This window comes from Talpa europaea, assembly GCF_964194135.1.
Source record: "Talpa europaea genome assembly, chromosome: 4".
Taxonomy (NCBI): Eukaryota; Metazoa; Chordata; class Mammalia; order Eulipotyphla; family Talpidae; genus Talpa; species Talpa europaea.
The window spans coordinates 54,461,784-54,481,328 of NC_140070.1; the positions used below are offsets into that span (position 1 = coordinate 54,461,784).

The 19,545-nt window shown below is 40.9% G+C and overlaps 1 protein-coding gene across 1 annotated transcript in view; it reads right to left on the minus strand.

Moving 5' to 3' along the window:
- SLC9A9 (solute carrier family 9 member A9) overlaps positions 1-19,545 on the minus strand; it is a gene marked incomplete at both ends in the record, with an annotated part of 608,321 nt that overhangs the window by 437,908 nt on the left and 150,868 nt on the right. The window lies entirely within an intron of this gene.

Below are 19,545 nucleotides of genomic sequence, written 5' to 3' on the forward strand. Positions count from 1 at the left end.
ACAGATGAATCTCTACTGCTGGCGTTCAGGTCACTGCCACCCTGGGTAGAGAAGCTCTGCTAGGTCAGAGTAACTTCATCAGACTTGTGAAAGTGAATTCTGAAATGGGTACATTCTGACCTTGCAAGGAAAGCTATTATTTTCATGAGATATAAAATGTTTATCAAATCCACACCATGGAAGGCAAATTGTCTGTTTTGGTCATTCTTTGCCAACCTGTAGCTCTTAAATGGTGCTTATTCAGTTGACTCATTTAGCTAAAATCTTAGTAGAGGAAATATATACAGATTGGTGGACTGGACCAAGTAAAAATCACTGTGCATATTAGAGTCCTAGGAAATTATAAACCCATAGATCAAAAGATGAATGTTTCAATATTCTTATGCATATGATTTTTTTTGAAAAAAAAATTCTAAGTTTGGGCCTCCCCGGTGGCGCAGCATTTGAGCGCTGGGTTGCAAAGCCCCCTGCGGCCTCTGTGGTGCCGGTTCAATCCCCGGCTGCTCCCCGGCCACCGGAGGAGGGTCCCACATGGCGCGCAGACCTCTCCTGCCGCCCACTGCTCCCCTCAGCAGTGTACTTCGGTCCTTCTGCCTGTTCTGCTCCCTGCTCTGGCTTTGGTGAATTCTCTCATCCTCCTGCGCTTCTGACTGTACCCAGTGCATGTATAAACAAACAAATAAATAAACAAATAAATAAATATACATGCCTCTTTAAAAAAAAAATTCTAAGTTTGTGAGCATAGTTTGAAAGACCAGAAATCAGAAATTAAAAAATATAATGTCAGTGATAAAGCAGATATTTCAAATTCTCTTAAGAAAAATTTCTCTTTGATAGAATATTTCACACATATCTGCATTTATATTCAGTTTTTACCACATACTAACTATATGATATTAAGGTATTACTAAAATTTTCTGAGCCTCAACTCTTACTCACAAGGCAGGAGTAACAATAATGGACAGCCTCCATAGTTTACTTATTTATTACTTATTTTTTGTGTAGAAGAACTGGGCCAGAGGTGCATGGGGTGAGAGGATTCACCAGAGACAGAGTGGGGAGAAGAACAGGTAGATTTACTGAAATACACTGCTGAGGAGGGCAATAGGCAAGACAGGAGAGGTCTGCTGCACTGTGTAGGTTAGTTCATTGGCCGGGGATCGACCAACTCAGGCCATAGTGGTGATAGTGCTGAGACTTAACCCCTAGGCCACCAGGGAGGCTCCCACCTAGTTGTCAGTTTTGTGAACATAATAAATTCCCAATGTGATTACTATTACTGCTAATAACAGTTATCAAAGTAGATTCCATTTATTAGTCCTAATAAGTGTTTGAATTCATGTTTGAATTCACTCCACAACATTGATCCAATAAGGTAGGCACTAACATTTGCATTTTACAGATGAGAAAACTGAACTCAGTGCAATTGAGTCATTTGCTCAAGGTTATTCAGTTGTGAATCCAGACCTGAACTAAGGGGCTATGGCTCCAGAGCCCAGATTTTAACTGCCACATCTCATTGTCTAGGAGAACAATTCTATAATATATTCCACATTACAAAATACACTTGCAACCACCCCATAAGATGGGAGTTCTAGGTAGTGCGGAAGGCAGCAATGGAGCAATCCCTAAGAACCTGGAAATAACACCACCCTCTGAGCTGAACTATTAATACAACCCGTAACTGATTTGAGCAGAGAGACCCACCATTGCTGTGAAGAGTGTGGATTCTAGCAGGGAAACCGAATCTTAGCCAGGCTGAAGGACACAATCTTGGTTGCTAGTGCAAGAGGACTTACTCAAGTCAGCTCACCCACTCATACCCAGGAGGACATTCTGCCAGTTACCAGGGTTGACTCATACAAGGTGGCTTCACTCAGCTCATCTGTTCACTCAGCAGATGTTTATTATTGTACCTCTACTATGTTTCAGGCCCTAAGCCATATGTGCAAGGATATATCAGTGACCAAAACAAAATACATACACTCACAGAGTCTGCACTTTAGCAAGATAAATAGCAATAAAAAATAAACACAGTCAAATTATAGCAGTTATCTCCTTCACTGTCTGAATTGGAATCTATAGTCCAGAAAATGGCAATGTTCTGCCAATCATAAGGTCACGGACATACTCACCCATAGTCCTCCTTCAGCCTCCTCTGGGGTTAACCCAGCATCACCACACATCTTTCTCATTTGAACTACCCTTCAAATATTGAGCATCACAGGCTCTGGCATCTATAAACTTTATGAGCAGGGCCTATATTTCCAAATTTTATACTCTTGTTAATTTTACCAGTTATGAATCTGAGGCTTAGAATTAAAATGATTTGTCCTATATTGCATAGAAGCCATTAAATTGGGCAAGATAAAAAGTGAAATGTATACTGCCCAGGCTTGGCAAATTTATATGAAAACTGGAAACCTCATATACTGTTGATAAAAATGAAATAAAGTCCTTATGGAAGCCAATTTGACAATTTATTTTAAAAGTATTACATTTTTAATTCTTATAATTCTGTGTTAGTTACCATAATTACCCCTTTTCATAAATGAGGAAATGAAACTCAAAGAGGTTAGTAACATACCTAGGGCCAAAGAAGTTATGACAGAACTGGATTTGGACTCAGGCAGTTAAACACCAAACTTCCACACCTAACCACAAATTCTATAAAGTTTTTAAAATTGTTTTGTATTAGCAAAGTGTGCACATACACTTTGCTTTTTTAAAAAAAAAAAAGTGAACAACTTATTTTCTCCAAATCAACCTCTGCACTTAAAATAATTATAATTCTAATAGCTTCTTTTTAGATTATCTTTGAGATAATATCAAAAAAGAAGAAAGAGTTCAGTTTAATGTGAGCTGAACTAGCAGTAATAATACAGTCCTTGCTATATTAGTAGTAACAATGGTCCTGGTATAATGGAAATTATAATAAGTCAATATAGCATACATCTTTGATATGCCAGGCACTCTTTTCTATAAATGGCAATTATTTTCACTGTTACTACATTATTACTAGTAAAAACTAGTTATAGCTATATTAACAGGGAGGCTGAAATAGGAACCCATCAGCAATCACCAGCTTTTCATAGAGTGGAATAATCTACCAGCACTTCAGGAGGAGCATTTCAGATGGTACAGGACACAGAAAAGGTGTGTGTGACGGGGAAAGGGGACGTGGTAAGGTCCAGGACCTGCAATGCCTTAAGGATGCATGGCCCAGGTGGGATATCCCCCAGAGAGTGAAGTTGGAGGCAGGGCTCTTTAGATGGACAGCCACAGAACTGCCTCATAAAAAGCAAACTTGTTGGGCCTCTCTATTGGTGCAGGGGTTAAAAACAGTACTATTAAGCTATGGGCAGCAACTGCAGCAAGAGTTTGATCCCCTGCCAGCCAGGGAGCTACCCACATGGCACAGCAGACCTCTCCTGCCTCACCCGCTGCTCCCCTCAGCAGTGTAGTTCAGTCAATCCACCTGTTTTGCTCCCCACTCTCTTGGTGAATCCTCTCACCCCCCCCCCTCACCTCTGGCTTACACCCCAGTTCTTGTATGCATAAATAAATATTTTTTAAAAAAATTTTTAAATCACTAAAAAAAAAAAAAAAAGCAAACTTGTTGATAACACTGGTCTGCACAAGTAGGAAGCTGGATACCATGCTGAAAATAACCTGCTCTCAAAGACCAGAGTGGCATGTGATGGCAGTCATGTCACTTACACCAATAAAAAGCATCAGGGAAAGGGGAGTCGGGGGAAATGCCCAACACAATGCTCCACACACTCACTTTATTGAATTTTTATGATGTGCATACTGATTTTGGATATCATGAGTTTGTCTCATGCTATTACAGCTGCACTCCTAAAGGCATGCTGTGAAAACGTTTCAAAATAAAAAGTTCCAGGAGGTTCAATTGCTTAGAAGAATTTTTAGTATGCCATCTTAATCTCTCAAAGTATTTTTAAAAAAGACAGTATTTCCCCCCTTTTAAAAAATAGCCTTGATCGAGTCATAAATAAAGCCTCCCAAAAAAGGCAGCTTTTGAATGTCTAGGGAGAAGCAAAGGGAGTTGTCAGTCTGGAGACACAGCTGTGTGGACCTGTCCTATGAGCTGTCAGGAGAGCTAATCCTGGCCAGGAAAGCGGAGCAGCCATGACATGGGGCTCACTCTAAAATGGGAAAACCCAGTGTCAACGGGCTCTGGAAGCAAGATGAAGGTGGTCGTCTGAGTCCACGTCTTTGATTTGTATATCTAAATGCTTTTCTTTGGATAAGTGTCTTTCTGCACTCATTTGTTCACCTTTAATGGCTAATTTCAAGCTCACATTTTCTTTTTTTCTGGGGCAAGATGTCAAGGGTAGTACCCTACAGGGGAGCTCATAAATTCTTTTCATTAACAACTTTATTGAACTATAGCTGCCTCACAATGTGGTGTACGTGTAAAGCAGCACTGTGATGGTTTGGTGTATGTATGGACTAGTCTGTTCCAAGGAGCCCATGAAGCTCGTCAGCCTGTTGTAGCTCAAACAAGTGCTCAGATCGCCCATTCTGGAGAGGACTCTGTTGTTCCACACTTTTCCTACTGGTCTCCAGACTTTGTTCTGTTTCATTGAAGGTTGGGGAGAAGAAGAGGATGTAAACATCAATTGGGTGACTTGTGGGCATTCTAAAAGGGAAGGTGAATCAGGTGAAGCTCCCACTCAGCTTGGCTATGGTGACAGGTGAGCCCTGGACAGCTCCTACTGCAGGTACAAGGAATGGAGAAGACTGCAGACCGCCTGCCCTTGATACGCTCCCCTTTCAAAGGGGAGGAGGGAGACAGGAAAAGGAAGGTTGTATCCATTTCTTTGTCCCTAAGTTGAAAGAAGGGACTGGTTATGGAATGCAGTGGAGGTAGAAGGGATGGGAGCAATGAGAGTAGAGTTCATTGTCAGAAGTGGAAGTGTATGTGTTTCAAGGTTGGGAAATTGCATGCCAGGACATTTTGTTACAGGGCAAACCCTGATATAAAATGGGTTGTCTGACTGTGGGTCTTCACCTGCGTGCTTAGAGGGGACTTATTAATGCTAAACTGCAGACATGCACAAAAGCTTGATAAAAGATTTATTTACAAGGGAAGGGGAAATGGGGAAATGAATAATTCAGGGAGAGAAGAGGGAGATAAGTTCGTAAATGCGTCCTACCCGTTCCACTGACCTGGAATCCCAATGACCCGCTGAGCTGGTGGAAAACCGAGCACACTGCGTGGCCAAGAGGGCGACCCCCGGCCACATGGACAGTTGAATACTCAAACCAAAAGCCTACTCACTTAAATGCACCCTCAGGTCCTCGCAACCTTCCCTTTGGTGATCACAGGATTTGTCTTTCCCAGTATGTTGATGGAGTGGGGGTGGAGTCCACAAAGCCTGTATGGAGTTTGCTCAGGACATCCTTTCCCCCTAACAATTTGACTACTCAAAAATTTCGTTTGCAAAGGCCATCAATGAGACACCTACATCCCCACACCTCTCTCTATCACCTGTCACCGTCACACCTGTCCTCTACTCTCATCTTAGAAGACTGTGGAAACTAGCTTCTTCTCAAATCACTTACCTATCATTGGGCCTAGCCCTGAAATTTTAAGAAGACTAAAAATATGCTGGGGAAAATGGCAGGAATAAACATTTCAACTTTTGCTGAGAACCTGTTTTGACTAGACCCCACATTTGTTCACTTTATATATTGTTTAATCTTCACACACATACAGACGGACATACACATGCACACACACACACAAAACATACACACAAACCACAGACATTCACACATCACAGACACATAGACATACATCACACACGAACACACTCACCCCAACTGGAGAGTCATCATGATTCTAATTTTACAAACTTGAAACACCAACAAGTGTTAGAAATGGGATGTTCACACCTGTGTGCCCTCTTTTCCACCTAAGGCCTCTGCACCTGTGTGTGCATGAACTCTCTGTGCACCAATGTGTGTGTGAGGTTTGGATAAGGCACTCCCTCATGGCTGCCTTGAGACAATGACCCACATCACGAGGTGGCCAGGGACGCCTAGATAACCGCTGACTGATTGTGTGGTCAGGGTCCGAGAAGGTCTGGGAGTAGCTGGGAAATTATACCAAACACCTGAATGGGAAGTTCTCCCTGTATATGTGGCCAACAGTCCCTCCCCTTTCCCCTTAAAGTTGATTACCCTTTGTCTCCCCTAAACCTTGTTCCCATAAAGAAGAATGCCCTTTGTTTGGCCTGGACCTTGCTTCTCCTGCCACTGTCACATAATCAATCATGCTCGTTCACTATTACAGAATCTTGCCTTGCAAGCCTGCTCCACGACTTGTCTCTCAAACATGCCCAGGGGAGCGTGCTTGAGTGTTCCTGACCACCAGAGTTGGCGCCCAAACAGGGACTGGAAACAGTAATCAGTGTCAGGGGCACCTTCTCCATTCCTCGAGCCAGGTGTAAGGCATAGGTCGTCCAAATCAGTTACACAGTAGCCCCACAGACCTTGGGGGTTGCAAAAGAATGGTAAGTGAGGTACTCTCTCTCTTTCACAAGTAGTGTCTTTGTTCCTCTCTTTTTATTGTTCCTGTCCCATCTTTTCATTTCCTTTTCTATCAGGTCTGTTCACTTAGCCGCAAAATTAATGGTGGGCATGGGTTGACCATTTAGAGTCAAAACGGCCGGTCGCTACCTTCTAGATGACTCTGGTGACAGGATAAACTGGTACCTGGACCAGATTAGGGGGACCAGTGCCACCCTCCTGTCTGAAGGCAAAGTCTGGTCATCATTTGAGTGACCTCGGTCTCCCAAAACAACAGGCACATATACCATCTAGAAGTCTGTATGGGGGTTGCATATGAAGGTTTGGTCTCCTGGAAACCCGGGCTGTATTCCCCTGCACTAGGCAGAAGACAACAATACTGAGACACAAGTCTGAGAGTGCCCGCCCCAGTATGACAGCTGGGGAAGCCCTCTCCCAACTAAGCACTATACTGAGACCCGACACAATCAGCCCAAGCCCTGCAGCTTGCCCCTGTTAGGATTTTTATTTACAGCCTGATGTTTTGCTTTCCTATTACTATTTTGCATTCCTTTATCAATAAAATAAGTTAATAATGGTACAATCTCTCTCCTGCTCAACTCTAACATCGTGAGCAACTTAAGGCACTCCTCCTATCTGTAGTATGTAAAGTTTCCAATAAGGAGCTCAATCAATTCTCACAAGTGCTTAAATATCACTGGAACTGGTGCCACTTAGCCATCAGGGCTTTGGGCATAAAATCTGCCAAACAGGCTTGGGCTGGTGATCCAGAGCCCCTGCCTCCTCCACCACTTTTAACACCCCGCAGCTGCCTGGACCTTTGCTCCAGTGCTGGGGCCACTGGCATGTCTCTGCTGCCTTCCTGCTATAGGAGAACTGAACTCTCCTTTTATCCACCTTAACAAACTGTTCTGATCCATTCTATAGTTAAAAAAAAATTCTGTTTGCCTGTGTTTACCTAATCTTTAAATCTAGACTGTTTAAGGTAAAATCTGCTTGACTGTAAAATTGATATAAGCTTGAGACCTACATCTTTGATAATTAATGGTTAATATTTAACACTCATTCTACATAACAATTTTAGCTTCTGTCTTATTATAAACCTCCTTGACTAAATTTATATTAAAAATGTGGTTAAATAAATGTGTCAAACTTAAACTAAGACCTAACTTCAAGCCAAAAAGGTGACTCTTAAAAATACACTTGCTTTACCTAAAAAAGTTACGAAATAACTAAAATTTAATCAAAGTTTCTCAGTGTTTTCACAAATAAAATAACTACTCCTTAAAATTAGTACATGTGGCCAAAGTTTTAAATAAAAATCAAGAGATCTCTGTGTTTGTCATTGTTTCTGTGTCTGTCATTGTCTTTTACCTCTGGAGGGTTAATAATAAACAGTGCATATATAAATTCTAATTAAAAAACCCAAATTTTGAGATCATGATCTACAATTTTGGTAAACAAAAGCTAAGTTAAAATTTAATAGTTTAATCTAAAGCATTCATGCCTTAAGATTATAATGTTGGATAGTAATACTTTTATTCTGTGTTCAAATGTGTTTACTTAAAAATTTTTTTTAAAAAGGCTATGGTATTCAATTTCATATAATCTCACCTTAAATACAATTAAGATGTGTCATCTAGTCTAAAGGGATAACAGTAAAACAACTATTACAATATCTTAAAATCTAAAAATTAAAAACAGATAAAATAACTAAATATAAATAATATGTGCTTAAATTTTTTGTGTGTTTTAACACCTTGCTACAAAAAATTTAAATTAATATCAATAATATACTACTAAAAATGTTTAAAAATACATGAAACTACTTAAAATCTAATATAGTCTGGTAGACAGTCCTAACACTGACTGCAGTAAAGAGCCAATGGGCTCCTCAAAGCAAAAAGGGGTTATCTAGAGAAAAACCTGCTCCCATAAAAACAAATATGCAAAGTTCTATTTCTTATATTGCAAATCCTTCCAGTATAACAGCTGTTGAACAACATTTCATTTCTAACTCTTCTAGCCTCACAGCAGTAAAACATTTTATCCCAGCAGAACCAAATCCTAAGTCCTTGGTCTTCTACGACCATTCATTATAAGTATCAACCTGGCTGGGACCTGTAGAACTTTTAACCTGTGGGAGAGGGTGTGTTTCTATTTCGTCACCTACAGGAGCGCTCTGGGCTGCAGCAAAAACAATAAGATTGACCAGTCTTCTCGAAAATGACAGTTCACCGTGCCAGAAAAAAACTCATCTGGGGATACATCAAAGGCCTAACAACCCTGCACCTCTGAAAATCTATTCCTGGCTCTCTTCTCTTGCATTACAGCTAACTCCTTGGTGGGAACTCTTCTTCTGCTCCTACTTTTCATTCTTACGGTTGAGGTGCAAGTAAAATGGGCACATGTTATCCACCACCCTGTCTTTCATGTTGTTGGCTGGGGGCACCCAGAACCCCCCATTGGATCTAATGACTCCCTTCTCTTAGGTGGACCAGCGATTCTGGGCTCTTTAACTGAACATCCTACTCAGACTCTTACTTCCCTTTGGACTGTTCCTAGTCCAGGACACCCCTTGACTTTATCTCTAATATTTACTGTGCCCTGGTGTCCTCACAATAGTATAAATAGTTTGGTTCATCTCCGCCTAATGAATCTCAAATTGTTATTATACCTCATCAGCGTTTTCTACATACAATAGGATTAGGAAAGTTCGGCCCTAAATTTAATCATGACCCCCTCATAGCCCCTTCAATTTCTATTTGCCATTGAACATGGACTCAAATGGAGCATATCAACAACAAATTCCATTGGGAAGTTATTTAATGAGACTTGCTCCCTACAAAATTGGCGCCCACAAGGCCTCCTAGTTATGGATAGAAACAGAACATGGCAGGGCAAAACCTGGAATTGGATCCTTCCTTATTTTTACCAGCACTCCCATCCTTTATGGAATCCATGCTGGTCCTGTCTTAAGACTTTGCTGCATTGGGCTTCCTGGTGGTGCAAGGGGTTATGCACAGCACTGTGAAGCTATCCGCAGGCAGCCTCTGCAACACTAGCTTGATTCCTGGCCAGTCAGGGAGCTACCCACATGGCACTGCAGATCTCTCCTGCCTCGCCCGCGGCTCCCCTCAGCAGTGTTTTCAGTCAGTCTGCCTGTTCTGTTCCCTACTCTGTCTCTGATGATCCTCTCACCTCCACCCCACCCCCCACACCTCTGGCCTGTACCCCAGTTATTGTATGCATAAATAAATAAAATTTAAAAAAAAGACTGCTGCAACAATCATTCCATGTGCTTTCCTCTTAAGACAAAGATTTGGAGACCTGCTACTCCATACTTTCCTATGTCCTACACCATGGTCTGGCTCAGTTCAGTAGGGGCAAATTTCTATGGGATTACACAGATACATCTGAGTCTATACCTCCTGCCCTTATCTGTTCTTGTTAACCCCTTCTCTGGTGATAATATTACCTTTCCAGCTGCCACACTTATCATCCCCTGTATTGACAATCACTATCTTCTCAATCATTCTGTCTTTTTTATTAAACAGCAGATACAAGCTTGGATTTCTGTTAACCTTAAATGCCTCTGGGAAGGCGGTTCCCCCTTAGCTCAATTGATTCATGCTCTAGGCTGCCATAATAGGGTCCACTGCTTTTTTGCCTCTTTGCTTGAATCATTTTTCTTGTTTCTCTGGCTGTTACTGCAGCTTTGGCCAAATCTGCTTTGACCAAATCTCTTCAAACAGCTAATGAGGTTCACCAATTTATGACCAATACCAATGAACATTTGTTGGTACAGGCCCATATAGATCAACAGATTCTTGCCTAGCTTGATGCCCTAGAATCTGCTGCACTATGGCTTGGTAACACCAGCAGCCTTTATGGACATGGTCGCTCCTCCAATGTGACACCAGTTATGATCAGTTTTGTGTCACTAATCTCACTGCTGATAACTTCACTTCTTTCTCTTGGATGTCTCAAAAACAAGACCCGCTTCAGTCATATAGTTGTACCTTACATACTTCTGTCCAAAAACTGCAAGATAAACTTCTTCTCGAACTCCATAAAATCCAGCAAGAAACATCACAACAAACTATTGAAGTTCTCCTGACCTTCTCTTCCCTAGCGATCCCCACACCTGGTAGTCTAACTTTACTATTCATACTTTTTTTTTTTTAAGATTTATTTTTTTATTTATACAAGCACTGGGCACAGTCAGAAGCGCGGGAGGGTGAGAGGATTCACCAGAGCCAGAGCGGGGAGCAGAGCAGGCAGAAGGACCGAAGTACACTGCTGAGGGGAGCAGCGGGCGGCAGGAGAGGTCTGCGCGCCATGTGGGACCCTCCTCCGGTGGCCGGGGAGCAACCGGGGATCGAACCGGCACTGCAGAGGCCGCGGGCAGCCTCGCAACCCAGCGCTCAACCACTGCGCCACCGGGGAGGCCCACTATTCATACTCTTATTCAGATTCTTATATCTCTTTGTTATTTTCTTTGTCTTTATAATAGGACTCTGGTGCCACCGCAGTGCTCACTTCCACCGACAACAACAACATTCAACGATGATTTACCAGCTGACCCTTCATTGTCCTTAACCCCCCACCTCCCCTTCTGCCCGATAAAACAGAAAGGGAGGATATGTGGACTCTTTCACACCTAAGGCCTCTGCACCTGTGTGCACATGGCCTTTCTGTGCACCTATATGTATGTGATGTTTGGATAAGGCACTCCCGCATGGCTGCCTTGAGATAATGGCCCACATCACGAGGTGGCCAGGGATGCCTAGGTAACCATTGACTGATTGTGTGGTCAGGGTCTGAGACAGTCTAGGAGTACCTCAGAAAATAATACACCAAGCATCTGCACGGGAAGTTCTCCTTGTATACATGGACTGCATGTCCCTTCCCATTCCCCATAAAGTTGATTATCCTTTTTCTCCCCTGGACCCTGATTTCATAAAGAAGAATACCCTTTGTTTCCCCTGGGCCCTGCTCCTCCTACATTGTCACATAATCAATCATGCTTGTTTATTATTACTAAATAAATAACAAGAATTCTCCTCACTCAGTAGCAGAATCTTGCCTTGCAAGCCTGCTCCACGACTCATCTCTCAAGCATGTCCCTGGAAGCGTGCTGGCATGCTTCTGACTGCCAGACACTTGTCTCTTTTTATCTTGCTATTGGACATTCAGTAGAAATTTTAACATACTTTTACCTTAGTTTCCCAAATTTAAAAAGTCAATCAAATGTGTTCTTTGTTCCTGCTTGAATGTCTTTGATAGGGTATCATAATGGCACAAGTTTTTCAAGGGAGCTCAGAAGACATTCTTTTCAGGTTTTGATTTTGCTTGTAACAGGGTATGGAAAGCATGGAACCTTTCATGATTTTCCTAATAAGCCAGTTCTACATCTGACTTCCTGTGGGTCTAGAAGTGACCACCATGTGTTTTTATTTCTAGGAATGGAAAGACTGAAAGAAAAGTTCACGAGGAACATAGGATTTTATGATGAAAGCTGGAGTCCAAGGAATTGGGACCTGGGTTTCTTAGAATGAAGTTAAGTCGGTGCACTTTCCACATACTCTATGGCCACCCACCTGCCAGCCTCTCACCTTCCTGGGACACCCTGGAGGCTTCACTCAACCCTGCACCTTTAATACCAGTTCATGCTCCTGTGCAACTGTCTGCAAGGTCTCAATCCTCCCTCAGTGAAGTGCTTCAGTGTCCTTGGAGGGAATGTGGTCTAAGCTCCAAGGATGAATATGGAGTGGGTAAGAGTCACAATGTTGACTGAATGAAGTAAGAGAGATATTGAAAGGTGAACCGCACACAGGAGAGAACTTGACCTTGCACCCTGACCACATGTCTACTTATATCCACTATTTGGGTACATACTGGCTCATCAATGGTTGAGAAGGGATCACTTTGGAGGAGACTGAGAGGGGCAACAAAGATAGCAGAGAATTCAGCACACTCGTTAAATTGCAACCTCCTTTGAAGAACTCGTCAGTCTATACCAGCATCTTGAGATGCGTGGACCCTAAAATGCTCTGAGTGACAGTCCTCACTTATCTCTACTTCCAGGCATCCAAGGCACTTCCTACTTGCAGAAAACAAACTTGGTGCTCACTGTATATAATCACTGCACTTTCATCAACATTCCTCTTTCAACTTGCATCACCAGTATCCACCCTCTGACCTGGTTTACAGAGCTCTCTCTCTCTTTCATCCAGGTCCTAAGTTCCACCCATGAATTCTTTGTGTGTCTGTGTTTCCTGACTAATTTGAAGAGAGACAGCACGCGTGGACTGTGCTTTTCTGCCCTCTGTACTCCCTTCTCCATTCTATGCACATGTTTCATAGGATTGCTGGATGCTAAGTGACTATAAAGATGAATTAGATATGATTTCTGTCCTCTAGGAGTTCACAGCTTAGGAGGAGGAATAAGCAATATGTATCAGTAACTGGGCTACTAGGTGAAAAATAATAAATTTGGCAAGAAAACTAAAGAAAAAGTGTTATGAGATTCAGAGGAAGAAAGAACCATGGTCTGGGGGAAAAGAAGTGGAGGGGAATTTTTCTTAAAGAGCAGATGGAATAAGATATAAGTTGTGGTAGGAGGGGAAGGATGAGGGGTGTCACTGCAAAAAAGTATAACATGGGCCACCAAAACAAGTGCCTGGTGGTGCAAGGGGTGTGGATAGTGAAAGCTGAAAAATATAGTGTGGATTCTTCCTTGTGCATTGCTATACAGTCTAATTCAGTGGATCCCAATTTTTGCTGCATATTTGAATCACATCAGGACTTTGAAAATCATAATGTTCAGACTAGACCAGACAAAGAATATAAAGTATCTGTAAGTGATAACCAGGCATTAGTACTTCTTTTTTTAGTTCTTCCATCGTTTAAAATGTAACCAGGGACCAGAACCAGTGTTTTAAATGACCATATCTTGGGGCCTCCCTGGTGGCACAAAAGGTTAAACGTCAGCACTACGAAGCTATCTGCAACCATTGGAGAAGAAATTCGATCCCTGGCCAGGGTAGTGACCCACATGGCGCAGCAGACCTCTCCTGTCTTGCCTGCTCCCCTTAGCAGTGTATTTCAGTCAATTCACCTGTTCTGTTTCCCACTCATATATACATACATTTTTGATTAGTAACAAGTAAGGATGTTTGTGCAAAATATCTCAAAGTATGAAATTCATCCAGGCAAGAGCAAATGACTACCTTGAACACCCAGACTCTAGGCCACTACCTTTCATTTTTAAATATGCACACACGCGGGCCTCCCCTAGTGGCGCAGGTTGTTGAGCACAGCGCTGTGAAGCTGTCCGCAGCCTCTGCAGTGCCAGTTCGATCCCGGCCGGCCAGCAAGGGTCCCACATGGCACAGCAGACCTCTCCTGTCATGCCTGCTGCTCCCCTCAGCAGTGTATTTCGTCAGTCTGCCTGTTCTCTGTTCCCTGCTCTGTCTCTGGTGAATCCTCTCACCCTCCCGCGAATCTGGCCTGTACCCCAGTTCTTGTATAAATAAATAAAAAAAATCTTTAAAATAAAATAAATATGCACACATGGCTCTTCCCTCATGTGTTTGCACTCTTCCTGAGAGGCAAATAAAATCAAGGTCCATTATTATCAGAGCCTTTGCTCTACCATTTTCCCTACAGTGCGAATTTGAAGTAGTTTGGAATCAGTTGTTTAGATCAGGAGAAAGAAATACACAAATTATTCACCCAGAATCTATATTTAAAATACAGAAACAACAACCCACCCAAGTTAATGGCTTGGTCGAAGTGAACCCAAACACTGTTGGATAGGAGCCAAGACTAGAATGCATGTTTTTTCTTAAAGAGATTTCACTACAACTGGCAGTTTCCACAGACTCTCTGCTCCTGGGATTTCAGCAGAAGGAATAAAACATGTGATATGAATATAACTTGTCTAATCTATTACTCCCCGAAAATTTTTCATTCATTCTCCTATTCCCTAAAGCATATTTATGTTCTTCAGCGGTACCATTTGGAAACCTATAACCAACTGCTGGGCTGCAATAGAATGTAAATAACAAGAAAATGGAACTTTCTGGATTTTCCCCAATCAGATCAATTTTCCAGCAAGTAGCAAGCTCATAAATAATGTAGATGTTTAAAACATATTTAGCTCAAATTAAGATGTTACACTGTTTACTGTTTGATTGATAGCTTTAAAATATATTATCATTATTTGTGACAAGATGGAACGAACAATTTATCTTGTGGGTGATGAAAATCAAACATTATTGCTTGCCCTGATTTTTTTTTCAACCACATCAATATATTTTGAAAACTTTTTGATCTAGAGTAGAGAGCTTCAAATGGCCTGTTTTGCTGATGATACATATAATACAACTTGTTATTTAAAATTCCTTTGCAATTGTAAGTGAACTTCTTTTGTAATATTTCAAATATTTCTGTCCCTTTTCAGAGCAGACAGACTGTTCTCATGGGCTTCTCTTGGAATAAGAGTTTACCCACTAATCAAATATAGAAGAAATCACCACAATGATTTAGAGAATAAAACAAAAACATTTACTCCTTTGAAGTTTTTATTCCCTTGTAGATCCTGAGTTTTGAGATCACTGCCTCTGCTCCCCATCACCCTGATAATGCAAGGAAGTATCTGCTAGAGAAGGTAATTTGGTTTGCTAAATTTGGTTGCTCAAGTGTCCCAGACATAATCTCAACTGAGCAGACTCCAAGGCTAGATCTACATGGGGCCAGCCTGACCAGTCTATGGGAACAGTTCTGATGATTGGTCACTCAGTCTCCGGTCTATAAAACACCAGACCGGTGATGTAACCACACTCCATCGATGCCCCAGCTTCCCACCTACTACCCTCAGCCCCAGCCCCGTGACCTGTGGACTGGTTCTATAGTCTTAGGCACTGAACTGAAATATAGACAGTTCTGAGTGTCCCCACGTGATTTGAGTAGAACAGACTTTGGATCCAGCTGTAAAACAGAACCTGGTAGCCAGAACCATCTGTAGATGAGGTCCAAGTAAATGGACCGTCACTTAGTGATCTGATTTCTTAACGACTCCATTCCACAGAGAACAAAGTACCAGCTGTCACCAAGTGTGAATCATTATTAAGGAAACAAAACAGAAGGAATAAGTGACTTCTTTATAAAAATGAGGTTCAGAGGAAGAGGAAAGAATCAAGAAATACATTTTTAGTTGAGTCAATGAAAAAAGATGATGGGGGGGGGGTTCTACTCCAGTACACAGAGACATAAACAACACTGTGATAATTCAGTGTAGCAAGTGCCTCTGCCACTGTTCTGCTTGTTGACCATAAGCAAATTAGGAGGCAAGATACTTCATCTTTTCCTCAGTTTCCTTGTCCACAAAATGAGCATCATGATAGTTCTTCTTTTATGTTATTACCAGAGCATCACTGATGAATGATTCAAGAGGTTGTTTAGTTTTCTAGGTAGTACTTTTGTTAGGTAAAACAAAAGATTATTTAGTATTAATATATCCCTCAGACAACCAGCTTTGATATGAAAACTGTCAAGAGAAGTCTTTAATAAGTTGTTCTTAACACAGGAACATAAGTTTGATTCTAATTTCATTTCAGAAAGTTGTCAAGACCTCATGGGGAAGAGGTTGTTCCTTTAGGTGACTATTCATTCTGGATCTAGGATTGTAGATACTTACATCAGAGTGACTACTTCTAGCAAAACCATTGCATTCCATGTTAGGTTCCCTTAAAGAAATTATGGAGGTAGTCAAGCAGAAGATGGTGATGGTAAGTGGGCCAGGAAGCCACAATTGCTTAATAGATTTATTCACCCATGTAATAAAAATATTTAGACAAAGGTTACAATATTGCCAATGCCCAGAGAAGTGACAAGAGAAGATGATAAAAGCAGACAGATTTCTGGCAAAAGAAGGAGTGGAGGAAGATAGATGTTTATCAATGGAAGCTACTTGAGCAAACCTTTAGACATAAATGCCACTGTATTCTATATTGGTGAGATTTTAACTAAAATAGCTTCCTATTCAAAACACCCTGTTTGGAAAATGCCTCTTAGAATACTGAGAGTGTAGAAACATTTTAGATGGCCAAAAGATAGAGTTGTGTTTGTTATCTGGGAGATGGCTAAGAAGCAAGTGATTTCAGAGTTTGAAACTAGAGGGTGAGGGCCTCCCTGGTGGTGCAAAGGGTGAAGACGCAACCTACGAATCTGTATGCAGCCACTAAAGCATGAGTTCAATCCCCGGCTAGGAAGCTGCCCGCATGGCACAGCAGACCTCTCCTCTCTCACCCGCTGCTCCCCTCAGCAGTATATTTCAGTTAATCTGCCTGTTCTGTTCCCTGCCCTGTCTCTGGTGAATCCTCTCACCACCCTACACCTGTGGCCTGTACCCTAATTCTTGTATGCAAAAATAAATAAATTAAAAAAATAAAACTAGAGGGTGATCACGAGAGTGGATTTAATCTGCATTCCTCAAGAAAGGCGGGGGTAGGGGGTGGATAAGGGCAAGACATTATAAAGAATCATTTCAGTCTTTTCCAAAAAGTCAACTGGGGAATGCACTATTGTGCACAGATGTGCATTTCCTTCCCTAGAGGAATTTAGGGATTCCTTAAGTATTCTATAAAAAGTATACTGGTTTAGCCATTAAAAGGATACAGATGTGCTTGAGGGAATGGATTAGGGGGGGCTGAATGAAATGACATTTAAGGCGACTTCAAACTCTGAAATTTTATGATTTTATAAAAATCTCAAGAAAAAAATAAGAGCAGAGGACAAAGAGGTATTTGGGAAACTTTGTAATTGACAATACTTTTTAGCACTTAATCAGTTATCAAGGTAAAAATAAAGAAAAGTTTGGGGGGACCTAAAAATCTGGCAATAGGGATGGATTTTAATAACCAGCACTCTTTTCCTAACTTGCCAGTAACTTCTTCACAAATATTTAGTGTGGGATTAGAATGCGAACAGTTGAAGTTATCTTCATCTGTGTCAAAATCTCAACAAGCCAAGGAGATGGGAGGAGGCATTCACAAAACTCATTTAATTCCCCGAGACTAGAGAAACTCATTTTTCCCCCCAGGTGACCCTAATAGTATATTTTTCAGTCCCTTCACTATATTCATTGCTAAGATTTCATTCTGGCTTCTTAGGAAGACCTGAAGCACCACGGATTGCAAGCCTGACCACAGGATATCATCTAGAACCTTGGTGTTAAGCCAGTGTCTGTTTTGTAGCAAAGAGGCCAACTCCCACCCAGAAAACTGAGGTTAAAATGGGATAATAGATATTTATGGCCCACTCTCCACCCCCCAAAGTTAAGTACACATTTCTTTCAAATTCACATAGAACACTCTCTGAGAGGGTTGGGTCACAAAAGAAGTGCCAATCAATTCATGAAGATTAAATTCATATCAAGTATCTTCTCTGATAAAAATGGTATCAAACTAAAATCAACCACAAAAGGAAATCAGGAGAAACCCATAATATGGATATTGAACTATTGGCTTAAGGAGAAAATCGAAGAAGAAATTAAATATTTGGAGACAAACAAAAATGAAGATTCAACTTATTAGAACCAATGAGACACAACAAAAGACATATTAAGAGGGGAGTATATAGTGATACAGGCCCACATCAAGAAACAAGAAAGAGCTTAAATAAATAACTTCCCCTCTCACCTTGAGGAACTAGAAAAATCAGAACAATCAAAATAAAAAGCCAGCATAAGTAAGGACATAAAATATTAGAGTAGAAATAAGTGAAACAGAAATCAAACGAGAGCCCAAGAGATCAGGGGAAAAAAAAAAAAAAAAAGATGGATCTTTGAAAAAATTAACATACCTTTAGACCAAAAAGTTAGACTCACTGAGGAAAAAAGGAAGAAAATTCTAACAAATAGAAGGCAACAAAAGAGAAGTTACAATAGACATTTTAAAAATGAGGATCATAAGAGATTACTACAAACATCTGTTTGCCAGTAATTTGAATAACCTAGATGAAATGGACAAATTCTTAGAAATCTGTAAACTTCCCAGATTGAATTGGGAAGATATAGAAAATCTAAATAGGCCAATTATAAGCAAGGAAATTGACAGTTGCCAAAAATTTCCCACAAACCAAAAATCCATGTCCAGATGGTTTCACTACTGAGTTCTACCAAACTTTTGAAGATGAAGTAACATCTACCCTTTTTTAACTCTCCAGAAAAAAAATGGATGTTTCCAAACATTTATATGGGGCTAACATCACTCTGATACCAAAACCACACAAAGTTCTCACAAAAGACAGGAAATGACATGCCAATATCCCTGATGAACATAGATGCAAAAATCCTGAAGATCTTTGCAGACTGAAATTCAATAATACATCAAATGGTTCCTATTATCATGACCAACTGGGATCTATTTCAGGGACAAAGGGATGATATGATTTGATACCAGAAAATCAAACATGGTAATTCACCACATCAACAAAAGATAATACAAAAATCATGTAATCATATCAATAGATGCAGAGAAATCATTTAATAAAATTCAAAATCCATTTATGATAAAAATTCAAGAAAATTGGGGATAAATGGAGCATAACCCAGCATAAAAAGGCCATACATGACAAACTCATATGAGTAACATCATACTCAATGGTGAAGACTGAAAGCTTATCCTCTAAACTCTGGTACAAGACAAGGATGTCCACTTTCATCATGACCATTCAATACAGCATTTAAGCTTTAACTAGTGCATTAGACAAGAGAAAGACATAAAAAGAATCCAGATTGGGAAAGAAGTATGACGTAATTGCAGATGACATGATAACATACATAGAAAACCTTTGAGTTGCACTAAAAAATTATTAGATTAACAAATCAATACAGGAATGTGGCAGGTTAAAAAATCAACTTACCCACATTAGTTGCATGTAACCAATGAACTACAAGGAGAAAAAAATTAAATT